The following is a 24,192-nucleotide window of genomic DNA, read 5'->3' as shown; positions in this document are numbered from 1 at the left end:
CAAAATATTTGTACGGTCGTACTAATCATCTTTCATAGAAAAGATATTCATAATTGACAATTGGAAATGTTTGTCAAACTCAGAACTAATGCTGTGAGAATGAGATAAAGAAAGATTGTTTAAATTATGCTTCTGCTGAATCGTTCGTTTCAATTAGCTACTATCAAAATCGTCCGTACCGTTGTTGACCATTCATTTGTCAAATATTGACGTTGATTTAACACGTAAATACTTCATATGGCACTACCATAAACAATTAAAGCTTAAAATGATCCTTACTTGCAAACCAGTCTCCTCGCGAAATATGATTTATGGTTCAACTGTCAAATCGGCAGTCGCGCCGGGCACATTCAAAGCCGCCTGGGAGCACCTCCACCTTTTGGGATGAATCGGCCGTTTGGATCAAGTTTTCCACACGTTTGTCAGTTTTTCACGCAGCACACATACACTGTCTAGTCGTCGGTAGGCCGCTGCGCTGCGGATTTGCACAGTGCCGTTCTGGTGATTCTGGTTCTGCACTACCGCCCCAGTTCCCGTCCCAGTGGCGGCACCGTCAGCAGCATCAACACCACTACCAACACCGCCACCACAACCGCCCCCGCCACCAAACAATGATTCTTCTAATGACGACTCTGACGGCGATGACGATGGGTATCCCCGATTTATTTCGCTTCTTTGCCACGACTACCAGCCTACCGCCACAAACACAACTGCACCCCCAGCCGCTTTCGGCTTTTCCACAAATTCAGCTCGAAATGTGTCTGATCCCGATAGAGATTGCCTGCTCGAAGCCGCTACCGTCGTCGTCTTCGTCGTCGTCGTCGTCGTTACCCCCGTCGCAGTCGTCGTCGCAGTTGTCGTCGTCGTCGTCGTCGTGTCCGACTTACGATTATTCAAGACTTGCAAGATTTATAATTTGTGTACTCTTCATAGAGGGAAAACTGTCTCGGAGACAGCCAGCCCTCACTCACTCACTCACTTGCTCGCTGACTGACTGACTGACTAACTGACTGGCTGACTCATTTCACGGTTACTTTTGGGCGACTTTTCCTTGCCGCAGTCGTCGCCTTCAGCACTTTTTCCCAACAATTGGGTGCAAAATTATCTTTTCACTCCCGAGAAGCACTTTTTCGAAATGACGGATTTTATTTCGGAGATTTTTGATACGGTAAAATTTTCACTTTTGCACAAGCTCCACTCTAGCCGGTCCAGTTGGCCACAATTTCACACATCTGGTTAGTGTTTTACCTCCTCCTGCGGCTACCGGTGCTGCGATTTGGACAAACGGTTGGAAGTTTATTTTTTTTGCTGCTGCTGCTGCCGCCCGTTCAACCGTGTCGTTGCTGTTCAGAAATGGTTGAGTACTGTGTCATAAAAACTTATATAATGACGAAATTGGTCGTCGGGTTCCATCGCAAAACCCCCCCTCAGCGATGCGTGGGATCAGACAGAGGGAACAAGGGCAAGTAGGGGGAGTGGTCCGATAGCAGAATGCTCGACGCACCGAGGGTCGTCAAAGTTTTGGTGGGCGTTGGACCACAAAACTGCGATCACGTTCAAACACACCACGGCTTACGACAATTTTCTACCTACAGATCACTAGCCACACACCTCCGCGTGCGAAACTTTTCACCGCGCGCGCACTTCTTGAGCGCCTCACTATTCCACCCGCCGGTCAAAATTTTCCTACCCGATGATCGATGATGACGATGATGATGATGATCGGTCGGTCGAACGGTTGCTCGATAAGAATCACGCCAACAATCACGGGGAACCGAACTGCTAGGCAACCTTCTCACACACGTCGTGGTTCACTGTCGACTGAGGCCAATTCTTCACGGGACACAATGTCGCGAAATCAAGCACCCCGAATATCTCGGCGTGGGAAATCTCCCAAAAAAACAAAAAAATAACAAGAAATAAACTCATGCACACCAATCTCAAAGACGATTTTCCCTATCTCTGTGCACCGACTGAGAACAGAAACCGGCTCGTCGTCGCGGCTGTGGAAAACTGCGTTTTCACTTGCGATCACTTTGGCGGACGAATCTAAACTAACCGAACGGTCGGCTGACTGGCTGCCTGACTGACTGACTGTGTGCTACCATCAAGCTAGCCTCCTCCTTCCGAGATGGTACGTACCGTGAGCGACTCAAGTCCAATCCGGGCGCCCCCTGCCATAGTCGGTTTCATCGTCGAAGCGAAGCACCACTCCTCTGTCCCGCTGCCTCTGGTGTTCTCCGGCATTCGGTGGCTGCCGGCCGTCCCACCGTACCTACGCATACAATGTATGCTTCGGGATAAATATAGGGTAAGGCGGGGTAAAGCCAACCTCCGTCTGTTATAGCAAACTGGAAGCTATACGCCAATAAATATTACTGTTGTTAGGTAAAGCATCGAAGTTAATCGAAATGGTGACATGATTGCATTTTATTAATCAATTTTAAGATGCTCAAACGAGAACAAATATGTTTTTTCATCCATTTTTCATTTTAATTTTATTCAATAATTGACTACATGACATGACTCTTTTTGTTAAATCGATTGCATACAAAAATTTGTTTGAAGCACATACACTTATAAATTGAATGAATCCAAAATGTAGATGATTTTCGTTTCAAAATTAATCATCACAGCAGCCATATAGGAAATACTATTCATTTTGTAGTGCGTATGATGTTCGTACATATAATCGCATACCATAAACCGAATCTACACTAATCGTCGGATAATATTAATAAGATTTTCATGTTGTTTTATGTATTATGAAGTCCTTATAATGCGGATGATATTAAGATGAATTAATATTGAAATTATACAGCTGGAAATGAAAATAAATTAAAATGCAAATGACCTCCATTAAAAAAAGTTTTAATTATGCTCCACTTCCATTTTCAAACATTTCTATGACAGTTGATTTTTTTTACAATTGCTTTGGAGTTCAATGAATATGAATAAGAACTGGTCACAGTGTCAAAAAGGTATCACAGTATATGAGTATTTTTCAAAATCGATGAACTGATTTGTAAGTGCTGCTAACAAAGGTGGAAATGATCAGATTTAATAAGAAAAATATGACGAAGAATGTCCCACACACCAAGTCAACCAAGATATTGGAACGGATTTTGGCGTATACTATTGTTTACAAAAATTGGAACCACAGGATGCCTAATAAAACTATGAAATATTGTACGAATAAATATGTTTGGGAAATTTCAATTTATTTTTTTGAAATAGTAACCAAATCATAAAAAAGTTAATTTAATGAATAGAATTGGTTGAAGCTGCAATTTGTTTCTCTTTAATGGATTTAGATTTTTTTAAAAACATTTTCACTGAATTAATAACAAACATAACATTGAAAGAAGAAGATACAAATAATACGGAAGATAAAAATAATTTATTTAACAAAAATAACAATATATTTGTTCAAATTTAAATTTGGTTTATTTTCGCATACGTGTTATTATAATTATTATAAATATATTTTAAACCATTACGACGACAGTTTTTTCAAGTTTGGATCTGCTTTTTGAAGTTGGTCGTATTTTTGTTGTTGATGAAACGGTTCATAATAATCGAATGATTTATTGCCGAATTTATGTAAATCCACTTACACTGATTACACCAGAAATTACCGAGCGTGCTACTTTTCTTTGCAATAAATTCCGAACTGTAAAACATGTCGCAACATTGCACAGTGGTTTGAATCGACAAAAACGTGAACTTAATTCTCTAGCTGCTAAACCGTTGATCCGATATACATAGTTCCTTTGAAGAACTCATTCACAAAAATATACCTCGTGATTTGATCACAGTAAAAAATGTGCAAGGCCTACTACGATAAAAGTTCATTTCAACAACTTTTTTCCCTTAAGAGATAGAAAAACGATGTCTTCTACAAAGTTTTAGAACTTCTAACGAGAAAAAACTTTGCCGAAGAAGCTATAGGTCCAACGCAAAAAGTTTCGGATATATGAAGCCATTTCGTTTGAAATCACTTAAAATCAATTTTTTGTACACAACTTTTTTCACAATTATTTTCAGTGTCTACTATGTTCGAGACAATTACTAAAAACGTAAAATACACATTTTTGTTGAAGACTGTGCACGGTCAGTTCTAAAACTTTGTAGAAGACATCGTTTTTCTATCTCTTAAGGGAAAAAAGTTGTTTAAATGAACTTTTATCGTAGTAGGCTTTGCACATTTTTTATTGCGATCAAATCACGAGGTATATTTTTGTGAATGAGTTCTTCAAAGGAACTATGTATATCGGATTAACGGTTTAGCAGCTAGAGAATTAAGTTCACGTTTTTGTCGATTCAAATCACTGTGGATTGGTCGTATGTATGTGGATCAAAGATAGTTTCTTCTGGCTTCTTGCCCTTGACTAAAATAACTGAAAGACAATTTTTTGAATAGTTGATAATGTCTAAAGAAACTTACTTTCCCACTCCATGGTAGTAAAAATAGTATATTTAATGAGGCACTCTGCTTTAAATTTAAGATGCCGAGTTATCATACTAATTTTCGTCAGTGTATTCAATGAATTGTACACAAATTCTTTATACAACGAAGTGTGTAGTTTGTTTAGTATCATAACAATTAAAAGCTTAATTTTTCCTCTCAACATTTTTTCGGGAAAGAATCAAATGTACAGTTTGAATATATTCATCATTTAGCAGCAGAAACCAACATAAGAAAAACAGCACAGTGAAAAATATATTTTGTCATCAAAATACAATAAATTGTATTTAACCGAATAGTTCCGATTGAGAATCACTTATTTCCGCTGTGGAATTGGTTTGTCAAATGAAAAATATAATGGTTTATTAATATAAGAAAATGTAATAAAACTTTAAAGTTGAAAGTATCAATTTCATATAAAATATCGTTTGCTGTGAGACACACGACTTTTCCGTTTCCATTCAAATGCAAATTATATTACTGTTGAAAACCGTTATAACCTTTCCAGACGATTTCACAATAAATTCATTTAAGCAGCCAGAAAAGTTAAATCTGGATAAAGTAAAAACGCCCAGCGCTTCGATTTATTTTTGTTATTTATTGTCTGTAAAAGTAATGATTTTGAAATATATTTCCACGATTATTTAAAATAATATTTTTATTTACAATAAAATTGATTGATAATAAGAACATGATAGACTTGCACACTAAAAATCTGCCGCAAAGTATGCAGATGATCAAGTTCTGCATTGCAATATAGTTACAGAGATTTGTTGGTTTCCATCTCCATAGCAATCCTGGAAAAAGACGCTTTAAAAAAAAACTCAGATTTGATCCATTCCAAGAGTATGCAGTAGCTCCATGGTAGAATGAAAACTTTTTTGTCAAATTTTGATCATTTTTCATTCTACTGATTAAATCTGAGTTTTTTTTTCTTTAAAAAGCGTCGACATTCATTTCAATTCGGTTCTTTGGCTCGATTTTCTATTAAACATAAGGATCGGAGGTCGGAGCAAGTCTCCTCTTATCAAACTGATTGTTTAAGATAGTAGATACAAATAAAATATAATTTGTATTGTAGGTTATGAATTTATTAAATCAGGGGGGTTATATAAAAACCTAGAAAAATAGAATTGGCCACAAAAATTGTTTGTCTAAAGCAGAAATTGCCCTTACATTACGTGAATTCTGAGTCTACTACAGACTCTTACTTACACCAGGTTTTCCAATATTTCCATCGAGCACCATTCTTAATCACTGATTTCGTATCACCAGCACAATACGTATTAAATAGAAACCTTGAACGTATAACTTCGGTTAAAAAACGCGTTTTGTTTACATTCTGTCATTGACTTTTCTGACAAGTTATCCAAAAATATTTTAACAATTGAAGGAAACGCACTGATAATTAATAATAAAATCATGCTATTGTATTTTTCCTTCAACATTGCGAATCATCAAAGTTTCATTTAAATTTCGAAAGAAGAAATTCTTCTATGTTCGATTGTATGAAACACTGCAAAATGAAAATAATACATGCATGGAAAGATTTTTGTTACGGGAATATCATATAACAAATTCATTTTGATTTTATCAATTTTACATACAATTGTAATACAATTCCATATATTTATGCCAATCATATAAATGATGGAAGAAAATCAGAAGAAATGAGTATGAAACTCATTTTTCGCTCATCATAAAATTCTTCGAACTGTTCTATAATTCATTATTAGGAATAAACTCTTCTCAGGGATTAAATAACAATGGGTAAGATACATTTAGTCTGATTTATGATGATTAACACACAGTTCGCTAACATTTCAAACGTAACTGACAGTCATATAATATATGAATGGTAATCACACATATAAGAAGTAAAACTTACTGAATATTGATCATATGATCATGCAGATTGTTCTATCATTCAATAGTCGGAATTCTCAGTTATTTACCGCATTGAATGAAGTTTCATTCAAAATGCGGCTGGCGTTTTCTTTCAGTGTAGTTCAATCATGAATCGTCGTTTGGTCAATAATTTTATCATGGATGACGCTGGCAAAGTTGGAAGAAGATACACTTTTTTATCGAAAAATTGTGTTCTGCGACGAAGCTCATTTCTGATTCAATGGATACGTCAACAAGCAAAATGGCCACTTCTGAAGTGTGGACCGGCCAGAAGCTTTGCAAGAGCTATCAATGCATCCCAAAAAAAGTCACTGTTTGGTGTGAATTATGGGCTTGTGGCATTATTCATTGAATACCGGCCGATATGTTGGAGAGAGTGTGACAAAATTGAATCTTGTGTATGGGCCATCTAAATCGTAGCCGCCGCCAACATTTGCACGAAATCATCTTCAAACATTAAATTATATTGATCGTTCTATCGATTCCAATATAGATTTCATCAATATTCTCAAATTTGTTGTGCGTTTTTTAATCAAATCCTGTACCCCCTAAAAAATCATTCTTTAGTATCAGTATCTCGGCTTCCCCCAAAAGTTTTTGAAAATAGTAAAACTCTTTTTTATTCAAATATCGCTTGTATCTCAAAATGCTATGCATAGAAATGCATGCGCCGAATCCCATAACATAACAATTGAATCCAATGTAAAAACAAGCACTTCATAGCACTATACCGTTAACTAGGTCTGATTTGCCCCACCTTACCCTACGATCAGTTCGACGGGATGAAACGAAGTGCGGCACAATTTTCGGTGAAGTAGCCCCCCGCGCTCGCTCCGGCCAGTTCTACTCAGAATCCAAATGGATATGCATGGGGAATAGCAAAATAAAACAAAACTAGCAACAGCAGCAGTGCGGGAATAACGGCCGGCCAGCACATGGTTGGGAAAACTGATGCGACCGGCACTCGCTCACGCGCCAAACCGGGTGGTGCGCCGTTATTTCTGTGTCACTCATTGCACTCTTTCTCTCTCTCTATTCAACCGCGCGCCATGTGTGCGGCAGTGCTGCCTGGCATCGGGCGCTCGGAGCGAAACGGTTTCGATGTTTTCGATGATGCTGCTTTGAAAAGGTTTTGTAAAGCTTACCAATAGTTGGAATAGTATCGGAAAACTGTTCGACGGAGTATGTAAATTGTGTTTAGTTAAAAAGGTAGAATATTTATTTCATTATTTCTCTATAGTCGTCAATCAAGAGAAGGTCGTAGGATTCATTACAGTATCTTATGACTTCTGTATGTTTCATTATAATATTAAAATATGACTCAGTAAAAGTAGTGTAGTGATACTGATGTTAACAAACAACAGTTATTTACATAAAAAGTCCATCTTGCGAAAAAAAGGTCGTAGCGTCAAACGGATGAAAACAATGTGCTCAATTCACCTTTTCTTATCAGTTCGCATGTGTTATTTTGCATAAATATTCTTTGGTGTTTTTCATTTTCAGGAAATTATTTTATTGGCCGTCTTTATAAATGACAGTATGAATCATTTAATTTCGGACCTGCAGGCTGGATCCAAGAGAGAATTTCTACGAAACCATAAAGTTTAAATCTAAACGTGTGACAATCGATTGACCATTCCATGAGATGTCGAAGTGAGTTCCACTTTAGAGTTTACGGTTATTATTTACGGTACTTCCATAACCGGTAGTCAGAAACCAACATAGCCCAAAAGGGTATGACGTATAAATTTGAATAGTTTTAAGCCCAACTTTGAAATTTTTTTTGGCATCGTCATCGTCCATAACGGTTAAAATTTTAATAACTCATCACTCTTAATCGGAAGTTGGAATCCGATAAAATTCACCTATTTTTCAAAGTCTTTTAATTTTTGTTCATGAAATTCGATTTGGCCTTCTTTGAGAAAACGTTTGAGCTTCGATACCGGAACCGGAATTCGAAAATCAGTGTAGTCGAAGTCAGTTGAACTCACCTAAGGGATTGTGAACCATTTCATTTGATTCGAAATTTTTGAAAATTAGTGTAGCCATCTTTTAGAAATCGTAGTGCGTTCCAAACAAATTATTGGATTCCTTCCGGGATCGAAAACCGAATACCGATAAAACTGAGTCATTTAGTATATTTAGTCAGCGACTATCAAAATCTACAAACCCGGTAAACCCGATTAATTTAGGTAAAATTGATATTTTCACACTAATCACGCTCAAAGTAATCTCTCACTCTCAAAGCGGAAGTCGGATGAAAAGGTGTCGGAAACAATGTTTAGGTTTGATGTGTTGCCATAAAACGATGTTTGCGATCGTTCCGAATCCAAGATGACCACTTCCGGTCTATTGATATTCCTTGAAAATACTCACAATACGGATATTTTCAGAACAGATTTGGTGTGTAGGTACCGAAAAAAAGATATTTGTGGTCGTTTTAAATTCCAATTCATTCCGAAAATTGTAAGGGTTTTCAAGGAATATCAAGAAACCGGAAGTCGCCATCTTGGATTTCAGAACCACCTCAAATATCGTTTTCCGACATCTACTCATCAATCCCGTTCCGAAAATTCCCACATTGTAAGGGTTTTCAAGGAATATCAAGAAACCGGAAGTAGCCATCATGAATTTGAAAACCATCTCAAAAAGAAATAACGTATAAAAAGTGTTCGTAAATGGAGGTTTAGGTGTATATAAAATGGTAAAAAAAGTTAATAGGTGTACAATATTAGAAAATTCTTAAAAAACATTGAAAAATTTATGACGAAAAAACTGTGTTTTAGGCCCATAATAACTTTAGCTAGAGTAGTTAATAGAATTATTTAAACGCTTTAACTTTTTTGTTCAATTTAATTCTACCTTATTAATTCAACGTCATTACACCTTCACAAGAGTCACTAAACTTTCACAGAAGTATTACTAACGTTAAAATACAGATACGTATTTCGGAATGCTTTGTACAGCCTCTTTCAGTGTATCGGTTTTATAAGTTGAATCTATAAGTACACGCAGATATTCGCTCAGTTTGTCCAGGAAAATTTTTCTAAAGTTTGAGTGAATTCTATAAATTTTTTATAATTATAAAAAAGGTAAAACATCATTTTTTGAAAATTTTTCTAGGACTATCGTTAAACAAAAAAAAATCAAATTTTTTGCATAACACAAAACTCCATTCGAAGTATTTTTGAGAACGCTTCTTAGACATCATGATTTGCGATGTTCACTGTATCTCAGCGCAGTCTTATCAGAAGTCAACAAATCAAAGCAGCATATTTATAGTAGATGTTTTTCTAGACCTCATAGTTTTTGTTTGATTTTGTTCATGAATTTTTGGTATTTGTTTAAAGTCAAAACTACGAGTTTTAAGGAAAAAATCCGACATTTTGTAGTTGTAAAACCTTCCCAGAGTAACAAACAACGAACAGAAAAAACATCGAGGTCCAGTAATTTATAGGCCCAGAGTTTTGTTTCGATAGGCTTGAAAATTTGACAAAATGTTCTTGAAATGTTTTACTATTAGATAAATATGTTACAAAGAAAAAATAAATGACTTTTCAATAGCGTTAGACCCTACTCACCCCTTAAGGGCTGAGGCCAGTGTGTTTTAGGGTGTTTTAGAGGGATATTTTCGTGCTTAAAATCTGATTTTCTCAGAAACGGTGACGAATATAAAAAAAACCCAACTGACAATCTCTTAGTAAATTAGTTTAGATTATTCTGTGAAAATTTCAGAATGATTCATTGACGTTAGCGGTCGGGAAGGTCTTTTTTCTGAAGGAAGAATTGCTTAGCTGAAAACGCCATCTTTCAACTTGTTCATTGAATATCTCGCCCTCAAAAGCATGGATCAAAAATCTATCCTGACAATGTCTAGATAATTTAGTTTAGATGCGATTAGTGCATGAAAACATATATGTTGTCGCGATAAAAATGAAGTGAATGTATTTTTGTGAAGGTAAGTCGATTTCTATGGCAGCACCATTGTTTTCTGCTCCAACGAAACATGAGAGAGAAATATAATCGGCTCAGTAAGGCTGCCAAACAAAAGGTAGCTTTATTGGATTTTATGTGATGTAGTCAAACTTGTAACCGAAAATATCAAAACTTTCTTGGCCACCCGGCCCATCGAGAGTCATTTTGCACATTTACGAGAGAGCATGGAGAGAAATGTAATACGCACAGCAAGCCACGTGGTTTTACGCGACCCACTGGCCTCAGCCCTTAAGGTGAAATGTAGCGGAATGCGCGAATCGCGTTTTTAATCAATTATTCAAAAACTAGACCGATTTTTGAAAAACCAAAAACACTTAAGTTTTCGAAATCAAATTTATCACAACTAAGTATTGTTAGAATTTTGACATTTTGATTTGCCGAGCCGTAATTGGTTTTTGAAATGTATAAACAGTTACTGTTCCTTTCCACGAGGATTGTTTTAGAACTGCAAAGTAGTGCAACTCAAATTTATAAAATTTTAGCAAAACAACCGAGACTTGAAACAGTTTGCATAAACTTTTCTGCATTTTTTTATTACTTGCACGCTGCTGTTTCGTATTGAGGTGGTGTGAGAAATGCACAATGGGCACGGTGACATTATATCGTGAGCAAAAATTACATATCAAACAATGACGCGAATTTATGCATCATTGGGTTTTGTGTTGAAATGAAAACGAGTTGAATGCAATAAAATGGGTATTGTAAGAAATCGTTTATTTTCTAAGTAACTGTCATTTATAATGCTAAAAATGTTCAACTCTGTTGAACTCATTGCATTGATGTTGCTGGAGCAATAATGCTTTGGTGTGTAATATCATATAATAGGTATTATTTCAGATTGTAGCAATTTTTATAGCAAAACTAAAACTTCAAAAAACTTCAACCTTGACAGGCTACTCAATGAAATGAATACAAGCCAAGTATTATCGTTCATGTATTCTATTGAAAATATAACTTTTATACAACCTGTGGTACAAACAATGTGTCCTGGTGAACTACTGTCAAAGATACCGAAAAAACTTGAACGTTTGCTTGTCTTCAATCGCTTGCAACTAAACTCAGGCATATACATGGTTAGCAAGTTAGTCTTTACATATCAATATAACCTCATGTTAGTCATTCATAATTACTAATGATTCATAGCTCTAGTGTAAGAGTAATCACTAACAATAACGATTGAATTAGCGTATATTCAAAGTGTGAAGGATTCAAAAATCCATTACTTCTAGTCTTTTTTACAAGCCAATATAACGAGAGGTAAGCCCACTGCGCTCAATTACTGAAAAAAGTTCTGGTTTCTATGTCGGATGTCTGGCCAGTGTCGGATTTTCTTGTTATGCTTTGTGCGACGGTTCGTTCAACTGAAGCGGATAAAATCTTGCGCGCATTTTATGACGCTACATTTCACCTTAAGGAGCAAGACTCTTTTCAAGCGTATGAGTAATGCCAACAATGTGTGCGTAAAAACAAATTCCGGCGCTTCTTTTCCTGATTTTACTCATTAAATCTTCCATATGGTTGAAAAATAAACCAATCGGTTCATACTGCTTAAAATTGCAATTAAAGAAAAGCGAAAATCTTAGTCTAAAACTCTTCCGTTTTCCTTAAAACTGCTCGAGAAAATTATTTCAGTTTCAGCTTACTTCCACTAACACATTTGATTAGCAACAAACACATTCATATATGGATTTCCTCTTGCAGAAATTATTGTGATATAAAGATTTACGTACCTTCTATAAGTAAACCCACAAACTGTTTTTGTAACAGAAAATATTAAATTTTGTTTATTTTGTGTAGCGCAATCTAATACGAATGAATTGAAGCAGTGTTGCTGACTTTTTTATTAGGGAATTAAAATCTACATTCATAAAATGTAAGCAATTTTCCGTTAAACGTTGGTGAAAAATTGATCAAAAGTGTTATTTCATCCAAGATGTCAGTCTTAACATTCATTTGAGAATAAATTATTGTTAAAAAAGATTGTTTGAAACTCAATCGTGCAATCCACTTTGAAAAACTTGGTGCACGGCATATATGAATACACAGATCTATGGCATACGTACCAAATAAAATGTACGTAATACACAAATTACCAACACAAGTTAACTTGGTTTACTCTTGATCCTTAAGTGACAGTTAAAATTTTTAAAACTCTTCACACGGTAATTCAAGATGTCGACTCCTGATGATATTATATGATGATATGATATTCCGTGCATGGAACCACAAAACCTTTAATTTGAATCTTAGTTTTAAAAAATTGAAAAATTTCGAATGTCAAGCTATTTCTGAGAAAGTGAGGTTATTTGACACACACATGCATTGCTCAACTCGACAAACTGAGTCGAATGGTATATGAAAATCTGCCCTCTGGGCCTCGGTTTTAACGTCGTACAGTCGGGTTTTTCAGTTATTGCATAACATTTCTATATACCTATAATAATAATAATAATAATAATAATAATAATAATAATAATAATAATAATAATAATAATAATAATAATAATAATAATAATAATAATAATAATAATAATAATAATAATAAAAATAATAATAATAATAATAATAATAATAATAATAATAATAATAATAAAAATAATAATAATCAAGAACCACATGACCTAAATTAAATAAATTATAAGGTTGTTACTTTATTTTGACTATCAGTTAGTTTCAGTCTAGGCTGGTAGATCTGAAGTGCAGAATATTTAGATCGTTAAAAATGTATACGAAACAAATAATTGCTTTTATCCATATTGCTCCGATCTATAAGAAATTCGTCTTCTTTCCAATGTTTCGACAAATTGGCGCCAGACTGAGCCACTGGTTTCATCGTGATTAGTGTTTGAAACTGTAGATAATATTCCTAATTCAACGCAGTCAGTTGGTTAGTTTTTAAGCACACTCAATAAATTTCGCACGAATTTATTTATTCAGGCTTCACCGAGATTAGTGCAAAGGAAAAATTGCTACACTACGGGCTAAAAAAAAGTTAATTTTTGCACACTAACCGCTGTCCAATTGGCGCTATTTAGACAACTTCATTCGGCGAAGCAAACGTTATAATATGGAATTGGCGGGATTAGACCTTCGCTCAATCGATCCAGCCTCGATGGAAGAATCGCAATGTTGTTTGTTGAAAATACTCGTCACTTTCTAGGAAACACCATAAGCAAAGTGCGTAGAATTAGTCCAGGGTTGTTATCGAACAGGTGTCCGGCAACGGGAAATATCCATTTGCTAAATAAAAATCAGTATTACAAGGTGTTAACAATTAGAAAGCCGAAACAATTAGGAGAATCTTATAAATTCAATGTTTGCGCTACAATTAAATATGTTCCCGCTGAATACTACCATGGCGAACGTTCAAACGAACAGTTCTGCATCATTCGTTTGGCGCATTTTTAGCACCTAACACACGTCCTACCTCAAGCTGACTTTCACTGCACAGCTCAATTTTTCCGATTCCACGTTCTTCCCTTGCGGCTAGCGGGAAAATTAGCCAAGAAGATGAACAGCAGTTTGTTTGTGTCGATTTAGATTTTTCGCGATTAGTTCCCGTGAAACGCGATGTTCGGCGGAGGCAAAACAAAAACCAGTTAGCCAGCAGGCAGAACGAGGCGACGCGGCACTGAGTGGTTGGTGGTCCCGCGTGAACAGACGGGCAACCGGCAAGCGACGACGCCTGGCACTCCGTCGGTTGTTGTTGGCTGAGTTTGTTAGCTAGTATCCTTTGATGCTGTGTAGTATCCACGCTAAATGCCGACGCACCCAAATTGGCCAACGTCGAGAACCACCCAGCTATCCAGCCGGCGTTGCCGTCGCCGTCGTCGTCTTCGACGCGTTCGTTGTCGGCGGCAGTTGCCTGGTAAATAAAGGTGAGAAAAGAGAGATCTTACACTTGCACTGGATAGTTCGCGGAAAAGTAAGTCGAAACAAATATCAGAAAGCACGCGATGGATGCGGTTTATCTTTCCCTGAATTTACGTTCGTCGAAGTGGTCTTGAGAAAATTGATTGTTCGAAGAATTCCCCTTGTTTACTAACTGAAATACGTATATCAAATATAAATTGACCTTTTAGATGACGCGTTCCGCTTTCGTAGTGTAGTTTGAGGTGCGACTTTTTCAATTAAATAATTATTAGTCTCTTTTCGAAAGAGCGCCTGACTTCATCAGGACTCAGTAATCCATATAAATACATATTAGACGATGATGACTGTTTTTCCAATAGCCATGACCAATGACTACGAAAATTGTACACTAAATCTGCTTTTCTTCAATCCGATCCATTCCGAAGCAGATCCTACCGACTGTCAATAACCTTGGGCCGTCCTTTGAACCAGACATCAACCGCTTTCACTCTAAACCGGCTTGCCTTCCTTTTTTTCCCCCCAGAACTCCTACACCGGCCTGTCTGGCGCAGCCATCATATGCTCAGCATATTTTTTATCTAGTTTACAACCCTCTAGCGTACATTTCGGTAGTGTACGACTGTGGGATGTAGTCTCATAAATATATATTATCTTCTACATGAAATCGACCGAATACGACAGACGGCTGGCTGCCAAAAAAAAATATACTAACGTACGCCTTTTTGTGGGCCTGCCCGGCAAGCCCATTAGTCATGGGCAAATACTGCTACCATTCGGGCTGGTTTGGAATCATCTGAGTTCATCTGGCTTTTAACCAGTTTGCCGAGGACAATGATAGAACCGGAGCCGTTACTTGATTGAATAGTTTCCTAGATCCTGTGGTAGAACCAATTATGTTAGCATTGATCTTGCTGTTACGCAGGGCTGCTCGTACTCGGAGAGAACCTATGAGCGCATGGATGAATTTCTCGAACATTACAGAAAACGCCAATCTTCATTTCAGGCTTTTACATAATTTTATTTATCATTTACAATGTCTATCACATGGGTTGAAAAGTCCCACTCCTAACACATAGATGGCGCTAGTTTTATTGCAGTCACCTTTTGCCTTTCTCATATAGAAAGGTTATGCAATCGCTATGAAAACCAACTTTACAACCGAGGCCCGGAGGGCAGAGTATCATATACCATTCAACTCAGTTTTTTTTTTTCTATAAAAAATTTTTTATTCAGGCCAATTTGCGTACAAGCTTTACGTGGCCGAATGAGCTATGTTTTTATTAGATAAAATAATTTTTTTACCGTTGGATCTCGTTGTCACCCTTTTTCTAGGGGGAGAGGAGCTTCCATTTTTATCTTGCGATGAGTGAGGGGCACTTTGTTCGTGGCTCGTCTCGTCCTCCATTGCCGCATCGGTTGTATCGTTGTTGGTTTCCGTTTTTTCTTCGTTTTCCTTGTAATTCGCATTCTTGGGTTGGTTGTTAGTTGCTGTAGACGCGCCTTGTTGTGCATTAATTGCAGTTGTTGGTGGGTTTGATGGTACAACAGGAGTACTACGCTCACTAGTTTCCATTGTTGGGCGGTTGTCCTTATTTTTGTTTAAAGATGTCCTTCTTGCAGTTTCAGTGCAAGGTTTGCCGTAGTGTGCAGGTTGTTCACAAAACTGACATGTAACCAGTTGATTTTCATACGTAATCAGCGTTTTACACGGATGTATCCCGCCTTGATCACAAATGATGTAAGATGGAATTGCTTTACGTAGTTGCATACGTACTTCTCGCACGCCATTCCGGATACCCGGAAAAAAATTCCGCCATACTTCCCTTTCGATGGAAAGAACTTCACCGTACTGCGACATACATTCCCGAACATACCCCTCGCTGGTCTGCGGGGGAAGGTCATGCACGCGTACTTCTATGGCATTGTCCACCATGTACACAGGGATTTTATATTCAACATTGTCATGATCCACACTGTGCACCCCGTTATTAACCGAAGCAAATGCAATTGCATCTTTTTCACGTTTGAACATAATGTACACACAGTTAGACGCCTTGTTGAATTGAATCTCACTTACATCAGTAACGTTTAGATGCATTCGTTCCTTAAGCAAGATTTCAATTTCGGTTGCTGCTGGCCTAACTTTGCAGCGCTTGAAATCAATACAAATTGAATTTGGCCTTGTAGGCCAAGTTTCAGGCTTTGTTAAATCGTATTTGCCCATTTCGTACACTCTATTGTTCACTACACTGTATAGTCTTTGTTACTATCGTCTCGACCGTAAGCAATTGTCGACTGTGTCTGATGAGATGCCAGCACGAACTGATTCAACTCAGTTCGTCGAGATTACAAAATGTGTGTGTGTGTATGTGTGTATGTAAGTATGTATGTGACAAATAATTTCACTCAATTTTCTCAGAGAATACTGAACCGATTTTCACAAACTCAGATTCAAATGGAAGGTCTCGCGGTCCCATAGACTGCTATTAAATTTCATCCCGATCCGACTTCCGGTTCCGGAATTACAGGGTGATATGCACAAAAAAAGGAAAAAAAATAGTCACACACGTTTCTCTGCGATGACTGAACCGATTTTTACAAACTTAGATTTCAATGAAAGGACTTATAGCCTCATACAGTTTTCCTGAATTTCATTTGGATCCGACTTCCGATTACGGAATTACAAGGAAATATGTGCAAACTTATAAAAAAATGGGCAGTGCTCAATTTTCTCAGAAATTTCTCAACTGATTTCACAAACTAAGAAGCAAACTAAAGCTCATAAAATTCTTTAAAAAGTCTCCGAAAAGTTGATTCGGATCCGACTTCTAGAACTAGAACTAGAACTTGGTTTATGACCTGATTTCTTAATTTCTTGGATTCCAAACATGAATTTTACAACAGAAATCTGAGCCTGTTAGATATTCTTATCGTAAGGGAAGCAAAAAAACCTATCTTTTGAATTTATTTATTTAGGGGTTTTGGTACCTTCGGTGCTATAAGTCTAAACGTAAATAGGTTTAGTTTGGATTTGGTTTTCGGTAGTAAGAACTATCAATTGAAACTTGTTTTAATCCACCTAGTGGTGTAATGATGCTTATCTCATATTACTCATAACATCATAAAAAGATCATTTCTTGAAGAAATCACTTGAGATCTTTTTTGCAGTTTTTGAACACTATTTCCAATACTTCCGAAACCGGATTCAGATGACCGGAATAGCCGGAAGTTGGTTCGTTCGTCAGTAACAAATATGACCTCTAAATGGGAACAGTTTTGAACCTAGTTAAACATAGACTTACTATTTCATGCTCTATTTTAATTAAACTAATTAAACGAAATCTAACAAACGAAGCGAACTCGCGTTTCTGTTACTTCTGCATATGTATGTCAAGCTAAACAGCATGAATCATGACACTCATCGCCCTATAACTGCGAAACCGGGAGTCGGATCCGGATGAAATTTTACAGTAACTTTTGTGGCAATGTGAGCTTTAATTTAAACCAAGATTAGTGAAAATCGGTTCAAACATCGCTGAGAAATTGAAGCCAGTTCCAGTTTTGAAGTTTTTCTTCACTACTTTCGGTGCTTCCGGAACTGGAAAAGGGGGGACCAGTAGTGCCGAATTAAGTCTATATGCACACAAACTAACAAGTTCTGCAGACTAGAAAAATTTATCAGTTAGTTTTATAGGATTTATACCTGTTTTTGACAATCGTTCTTGTAAAAATAATGAAAAAATTGGCAAATTTCCACTTATCACGCTTTAGTTCTGGAACCGGAAGTCTAACCCGGCTAAAATGTTCTAGAATTTCTTAGGAAACTACAAGACCTTTCATTTGAATCTTAGTTTGTGAGAATCGGCTCAGCCGTGTCCGAGGAGATTGAGTGCACATTTTTTCCTCTAATTTTCACATACTACCCTATAACTTCGGAACTGGAAGACGGATTGAGATGAACTTCAATAGCAGGGTATGGAACCATGGGACCATTCATTTGAATCACACACACACACACACACACACACACACGGACACACACGGACACACACGGACACAAACACATACATTTGCTCAATTCATCGAGCTGAGCCGAATGGTATATGGCATTCGGCCCTTCGGGCCTCGGTTGGAATATCGGCTTTCACATTGATTGCATAACCTTTCTATATGAGAAAGACAAAACATGTCCCTGAAAATGAAATTTTTATACTTATTAGTCTGCAATTCCGGAACCGGAAGTCGTATCCGGATGAAATTAGGTTGTGTTATATGGGGTTGGAAGTTGGGATGAAATTCAATATATTGCATTGCAGGCCTATCATTTTTTTTTTGATCTCGTTGTCACCCTTTTTCTAGGGAAAGTTGAGCTTCCATTTCCATCTAACGAGGATCGAGGGTCACTTTGTCCGTGGCTTATCTCTTCATCCATTGCTTCATCGTCGATGTTGTTTGTGATTTCCGTTTTCTTTTCGTTTTCCTTGTTGATCGTAGTCTTGGTCTCGTTGAGAGTTGCTGTAGATGCGCCTTGTTGTACATTGGTTGTAGTTGCTGGTTGGTTGGAGGGTAAGTTGTTTACTGCAGCTGATGTACTTTGTTACATAGAGAATACTGATGGCTTCGCTTCATTGTTGTTGGTGGCTGTCACAGGTGTACTGGGGTTGCTTGAGGTTGGTGTGAAGGAACCACCGTTGTCCTTTGGTGTAGTTGTCTCATTGCTCAGTTTATCACATGGCTTACCGTAGTGAACAGCTTTTTGGCAATATTGACATGTGGCCATCTGATTGTCATAGGTAACAAGTGATTTGCACGGAATTCTTGTATCCTGGCCGAAAGTTACATACGAATGTACAGGCCTCCTCAAGCGCATGCGTAACAAACGTACGCCGTTTAGAATACCCGGAAAAAAGTTCTTCCACTTTTCTTTTTCGATAGAGAGAATCTCTCCGTATTGGGACATAGTTTATCGAATATAAGAATCGGTGACGCTTGAGGGAAGATCATGCACACGCACTTCTATAACACTATCTTCCATATATACTGGAATGTTGTACTTAATGTTCTAGTGCTCCACATAGTGCACATCGTTATTGTCTTTTGCGAATTGAATTGCATCCAACTCTATAAAACTGGATGTAAACAACATTATTTGTCTTATTGCATTGAAGTAAATGCACACGTTCAATGTCAAGATGCATTTGCTCCTTAAGCAAACCTTCAAGTTCTCGTATCGAAGGTCGAATTTTGCACTGCCTGAAGTCAACAACAATTGTATTCTTTCGTGTCGGCGGTAACTTTTGTTCGTTTGGTTCACTCATTTCGAGGTCGTTCTATTGTTCACTACACAATACTGTACTTGGTTTCTTCCGTCCCGAACGTAAGCGGTTTTGTTATATCGACTAACTTGGATGAGAAGTGAAAGCAAACTGTTCAAAAGATTTTCGAAAAAAACTCAATGACTGAAAAAATCAATTCAGATATTTTCATTCATGAAACAAGCGTCCACTGAACTCTGAAACTCGAAGTTCACATGTGATTTTCTGTGTCAGCGAAACTTGATGACGAATTTTCACCCACAGAAATATCGCTAAAGAGATAATCGGAAGGGTGAAGAATCTTCGATGATATTTCGATGCTGAGTTTCCACCACGCACTGTTCAGATTAAACCTACTAAAACGCTATTTAGCCTGAATTTGATTCATAGAAGTAACAGGAGCGCAGCTTTGCCAGCATGTCTCGAACACAGTGGGCGTAGTATTAGGATAACCCGGTTGAATTGACACAGCGGTAGTCTGCGCTCCTATTACTTCTGCGTACGTTATTCAAGCGCTAATATTTTTGAATCAGCTGCATAACATGATTTGTTATTGTGTTTATAAATTCATTTAAAAGAAATCTTCTGTTAGAGAATGATATCAGACATATCCAATGTGCGAACTTTTGATGTGGAACACATCTTTATTTTCTATATAGGAGTGCAAATCAGAAACTCAAGGAAAAATACATGTAGAATTGTGGTCAGGTTTTAAACACTTACAGATCAGTCTATTTTGTATCAATTATTAATATTATTTCAAACATTTAATTGGAAATATTTCTAGGATTCGATGTGAATGTATCATGCCACGTATTTTCAATAATATATTATTGAAATTTTGATTAGTAGCGAGCAGTGTCCTATTTTGTATGCTGAAAATCTCCGGCATATCGGATTTCCCTGCCATAGACGACGGTTTTGAAGGAGTAAGCGATATATCAAAGGGAAAGTATCGCTCTGATTGGTCAATCGATGCAGAAGCAAAGCTGTTGGAAGCACGCGAATCTATAAATAGAAGCGAAATTATAGCTAACGTTTAAGTCCTACGCGTAGCATGCCAGAGGTAGGTTGTTGCTAGACAGCAAAACAAAAAATGCCATTAAACGATTTGAAGCTTTAATTGGTATGCTCTGATCTTGTTTCATGCAAGCTCGGATGAAATTCGATGTTATGTTGTTTCGCCTGAGAAATTGACAACTACCCCAGGGTGAATTTTGAGTGCTTAAGTTTAATTTTTAATTCATGCATGATGAACTCGATTGATAATGAGAAAAAGTTTATCGCATAAACCGAAATCGCAGAATCGTAGAGAAACTTAACTCTATAAAAATAATTGCTTGCATACAAAACTTGAACACAAGCTTAGCGAAGAAAAGCTTAAATATTTAAATCGCAAGTATGTACAAAGATATACGAGGTCTGTTCAAAAAGTTCCCGGAATTTTTTAATTGTGCGCGTCTGGCAAGTCCGGTGGTCAAATTTTTTTTTATTGTGTTGGTACATATGTCCCTAATGTATGGTGAAATTTTCAGCTGTATTCATTGTTTACATTCTGTTTTGTAACGGCTGGTGTAGACGTGTTTTTTTGAGCTCGGCGATTTTTGTCTTGGTGACGTTGGGTGCTTCCACGTGGACGATTGGTTTTTGTTTCGACGATTGCTTTTGTTTCGACATCATAACCGTACACCCATGTTTCATCACCAGTTATGACCTTTCAAGTAAATTTGGATCGTCGTTGACGTCGTTTAACAGCTCCTGAGCGATGGTAATGCGTTTGTTTTTTTTTATCAAAATTCAACAGTTTTGGAACGAATTTTTCTGCCACTCGTTTCATGCCCAAAACATTTGAAAGAATATGATGGCATGAGCCAACTGATATGCCAACTTCATCAGCAACTTCTCTAATAGTGATTCGGCGATCATCCATAATCATTTTTTCCACTTTTCCCACATTTTCATCGATTATTGACGTGCTGGGTCGACCGGAGCGTTCGTCGTCTTCAACGTCTTCGCGGCCATCTTGGAAACGCTTATACCACTCGTAAACACTTGTTTTTTTTTCATAGCAGACTCACCGTAGGCTCTCTGTAACATTTCGCACACTTGGTTACACTTTATTTCATTTTTCACGCAAAATTTAATACAAATTCTTCAATTCTTCCATTGTTTAAACTAACAAAAATCGCCGAGCTCAAAAAAACACGTCTACATCAGCCGCTACAAGACATAATGTAAACAATGAATACAGCTGAAAATTTCACCATACATTAAGGACATATGTACCAACACAATAAAAAAAAAATTTTTTTTGAGGCTGATCCTTGTAGTTTTTTCTTGAATATCAAGATTCTGTTCGCTAGTGAACTTTTCACAACTGATTTTTTGCCATGTGAAATCAGTTTCAGTGAGAATCGCGTTGTCAAAAAATCAGTACTGAAGTGTTTTCAATCATTTACAAAAAAACATCTTGATTTTATTAAATTATTATATTTATATTATTAGAGTAGTAAACGAATCAAAAACATGTGCCATAATTCAATACAAAATTATATTCTTGTTAATTTACTTGGCTCCATGTACAACCAATTGGACGAAAGCTCAGATAGCCGGATATAGTTCTAACTACTCGGAAAACTCGAGAAATGTTCCTGAATCACACAACCGGCACAACACGGTCGTGAGGAAAATATGTTTACTCCGAATATGTTGTGAAACGTTTTGCCAATTACGCAAAATTGTTCTGCGTAGCTCATCATATCGGGTTATATGGCAGTGTAAACCCGGATCGTGTAACGTAGTAGAAGTCTGCTGTCGGAAAATCATGTTTGCCCCAGCAAATTACCTCGTGGAATCGTTCCGGTAGCGTTGTTTTCGTCGCCACATATTGGTAGGTACCGATATAAAAGTTTAGTTGTGTGGTACACTGATGACAACTACGATTGTCACCAAGCGAAAAAGGAACGTGGAAACCCGGTTTGGAGTAATGACATCAACTAGTAGTATGATGGTGTTTAGTTCGATAAGAACTGCCCCTTTGGGAATAATAAGGATTACGTGTGCCGAAAGCTGTAAGATAAACCGTTTGCTTTTCGTTTAACCGGAAAACTAATCCACTTTTATTGCGGTATTGGAACTCATCTTGAAATTACACTTCGATTAGTAATCGACGAAAGATAATTAATATACACACAGGAAATGTCAACTCGTTCTATTGCTCCCCTTTTCGAGTCAAAGATTTTAATTTGAATAGGGTACGGGCTCCCTATTGTCCCGGGTTGGCGGTTCAATGCATAGGGCGCTGATCTTACAAACCAGTTGTCGTATGTTCGAGCCCCGACCTGGAAGGATTCGTAGTGTCAGTAGAATCGTAGCACCAGCCATGCACTGGTTCTGTACACTCAGAATCGGCTGCGAAGTCTGTTGAAACAGAAGGTCAAATTCCACTACAGGAATGTAATACCAAAGCTTTGCTTTACGGGCTCCCTATTTCATCTCATTTGTAAGGACGTTACCTTAAAAACCTGATTCAGCCACCAAAATCACCACCATTTTTTCATATTTCTGCTTAATTCGCCTTGCTCCACATTGGGAATTGATTCACATTCCTTGGAAATTAAAATAATAATAAAAAAATAAGCTAAAAATACTTCTGATATGTTCACTACTGTGCTCCTAATTTCATCTCAAAGGTTTTGTGATCATCCTATCGTTGGTCCTTTATTCATCCCATAAATTAGCAATGGCGACAGCAATCAAAACCAAAATATTGCACTATTACAAAAATGTCCAAAAGGTTCAAAATGTCAGAATTTTTGTTAAAAAGGGCCTAATGCCAACTATGACACAACACGCGATATTTTAAAAAACAGTTAGGAATCATTTCGAAGTTTAAAATTTTTTTGGATCGTTTTATTACCTTTCGTTTCAAATTTAAAATTTTACTCTGCAGTTAATTTCGAACAAAAAACTAGAACAAAACTAGAATTGTTACTATTTAGGCATTAGCCATGCTAAAAACAAAATGCAGAATCAGAGATGCCATTCATAGAGATTTATCTGTATTGTATAGATTTTTGCGTTCAGATTACAGATTTTCTAAATTTAATACAGATTTGTAAAGGTTCATAAAAAGTGAGAAGTAAAATGTTAGACTTTTCTCTCTGAGTATCTATTAGTATTTGATTGCACTACTTCTTTAAAAGTGTATTAATCAACGGACAAATTACATGTTAAAATGGAAAACTTTTGTGCAAATGTTTGATGATGAAAACTGATAAACATTTATATTAAAATTAAAAACCAATTTGAATTTGATTTGAATTTGAATTTGATTCATTTTATTAGTGAAAACAGATAGAAAAGATACATATTTTCTATGAAAATATCTGGCATCTCTGTGCACAGCCGATGAAACACATACATTTTGACGTATAGCGGAAAGAAACCAGTGCTACTAGATTTGCCACAATGGTTATTTAATTAGTATTTAACACGCTCTATTTGGTAATATTAGAATTTGAAACAGTTTTATTTATATATAAATATTAATGATATAATTAAACTAATGTCACGGATACCAAAAAATACTTGTTGATGATAATTAAGGAAATATATTTTTTATTTTATTTA

The 24,192-nt window shown here is 36.8% G+C and overlaps 1 protein-coding gene across 6 annotated transcripts in view; it reads right to left on the bottom strand.

Moving 5' to 3' along the window:
- Positions 1-2,064, bottom strand: part of LOC131439566 (protein vein) — a 174,777-nt gene extending 172,713 nt beyond the window's left edge. The window contains exons 1-2 of one of the 6 annotated variants that reach the window (XM_058610723.1): positions 1,594-2,063; positions 280-1,364 (exon numbers count right to left, since the gene is read on the bottom strand). The gene's annotated coding sequence lies outside the window, so the exon portion shown is untranslated. Of the gene's footprint in view, positions 1-279 lie in introns of all 6 variants that reach the window. The other 5 variants (XM_058610724.1, XM_058610726.1, XM_058610725.1 and 2 more) reach the window with 5 other exon arrangements.
- Positions 2,065-24,192: the final 22,128 nt, after the last annotated feature.

This window comes from Malaya genurostris, chromosome 3, assembly GCF_030247185.1.
Source record: "Malaya genurostris strain Urasoe2022 chromosome 3, Malgen_1.1, whole genome shotgun sequence".
Taxonomy (NCBI): domain Eukaryota; kingdom Metazoa; phylum Arthropoda; class Insecta; order Diptera; family Culicidae; genus Malaya; species Malaya genurostris.
Note: the sequence above shows the minus strand (reverse complement) of the source record. Positions and strands in the feature narration are given on the sequence as shown.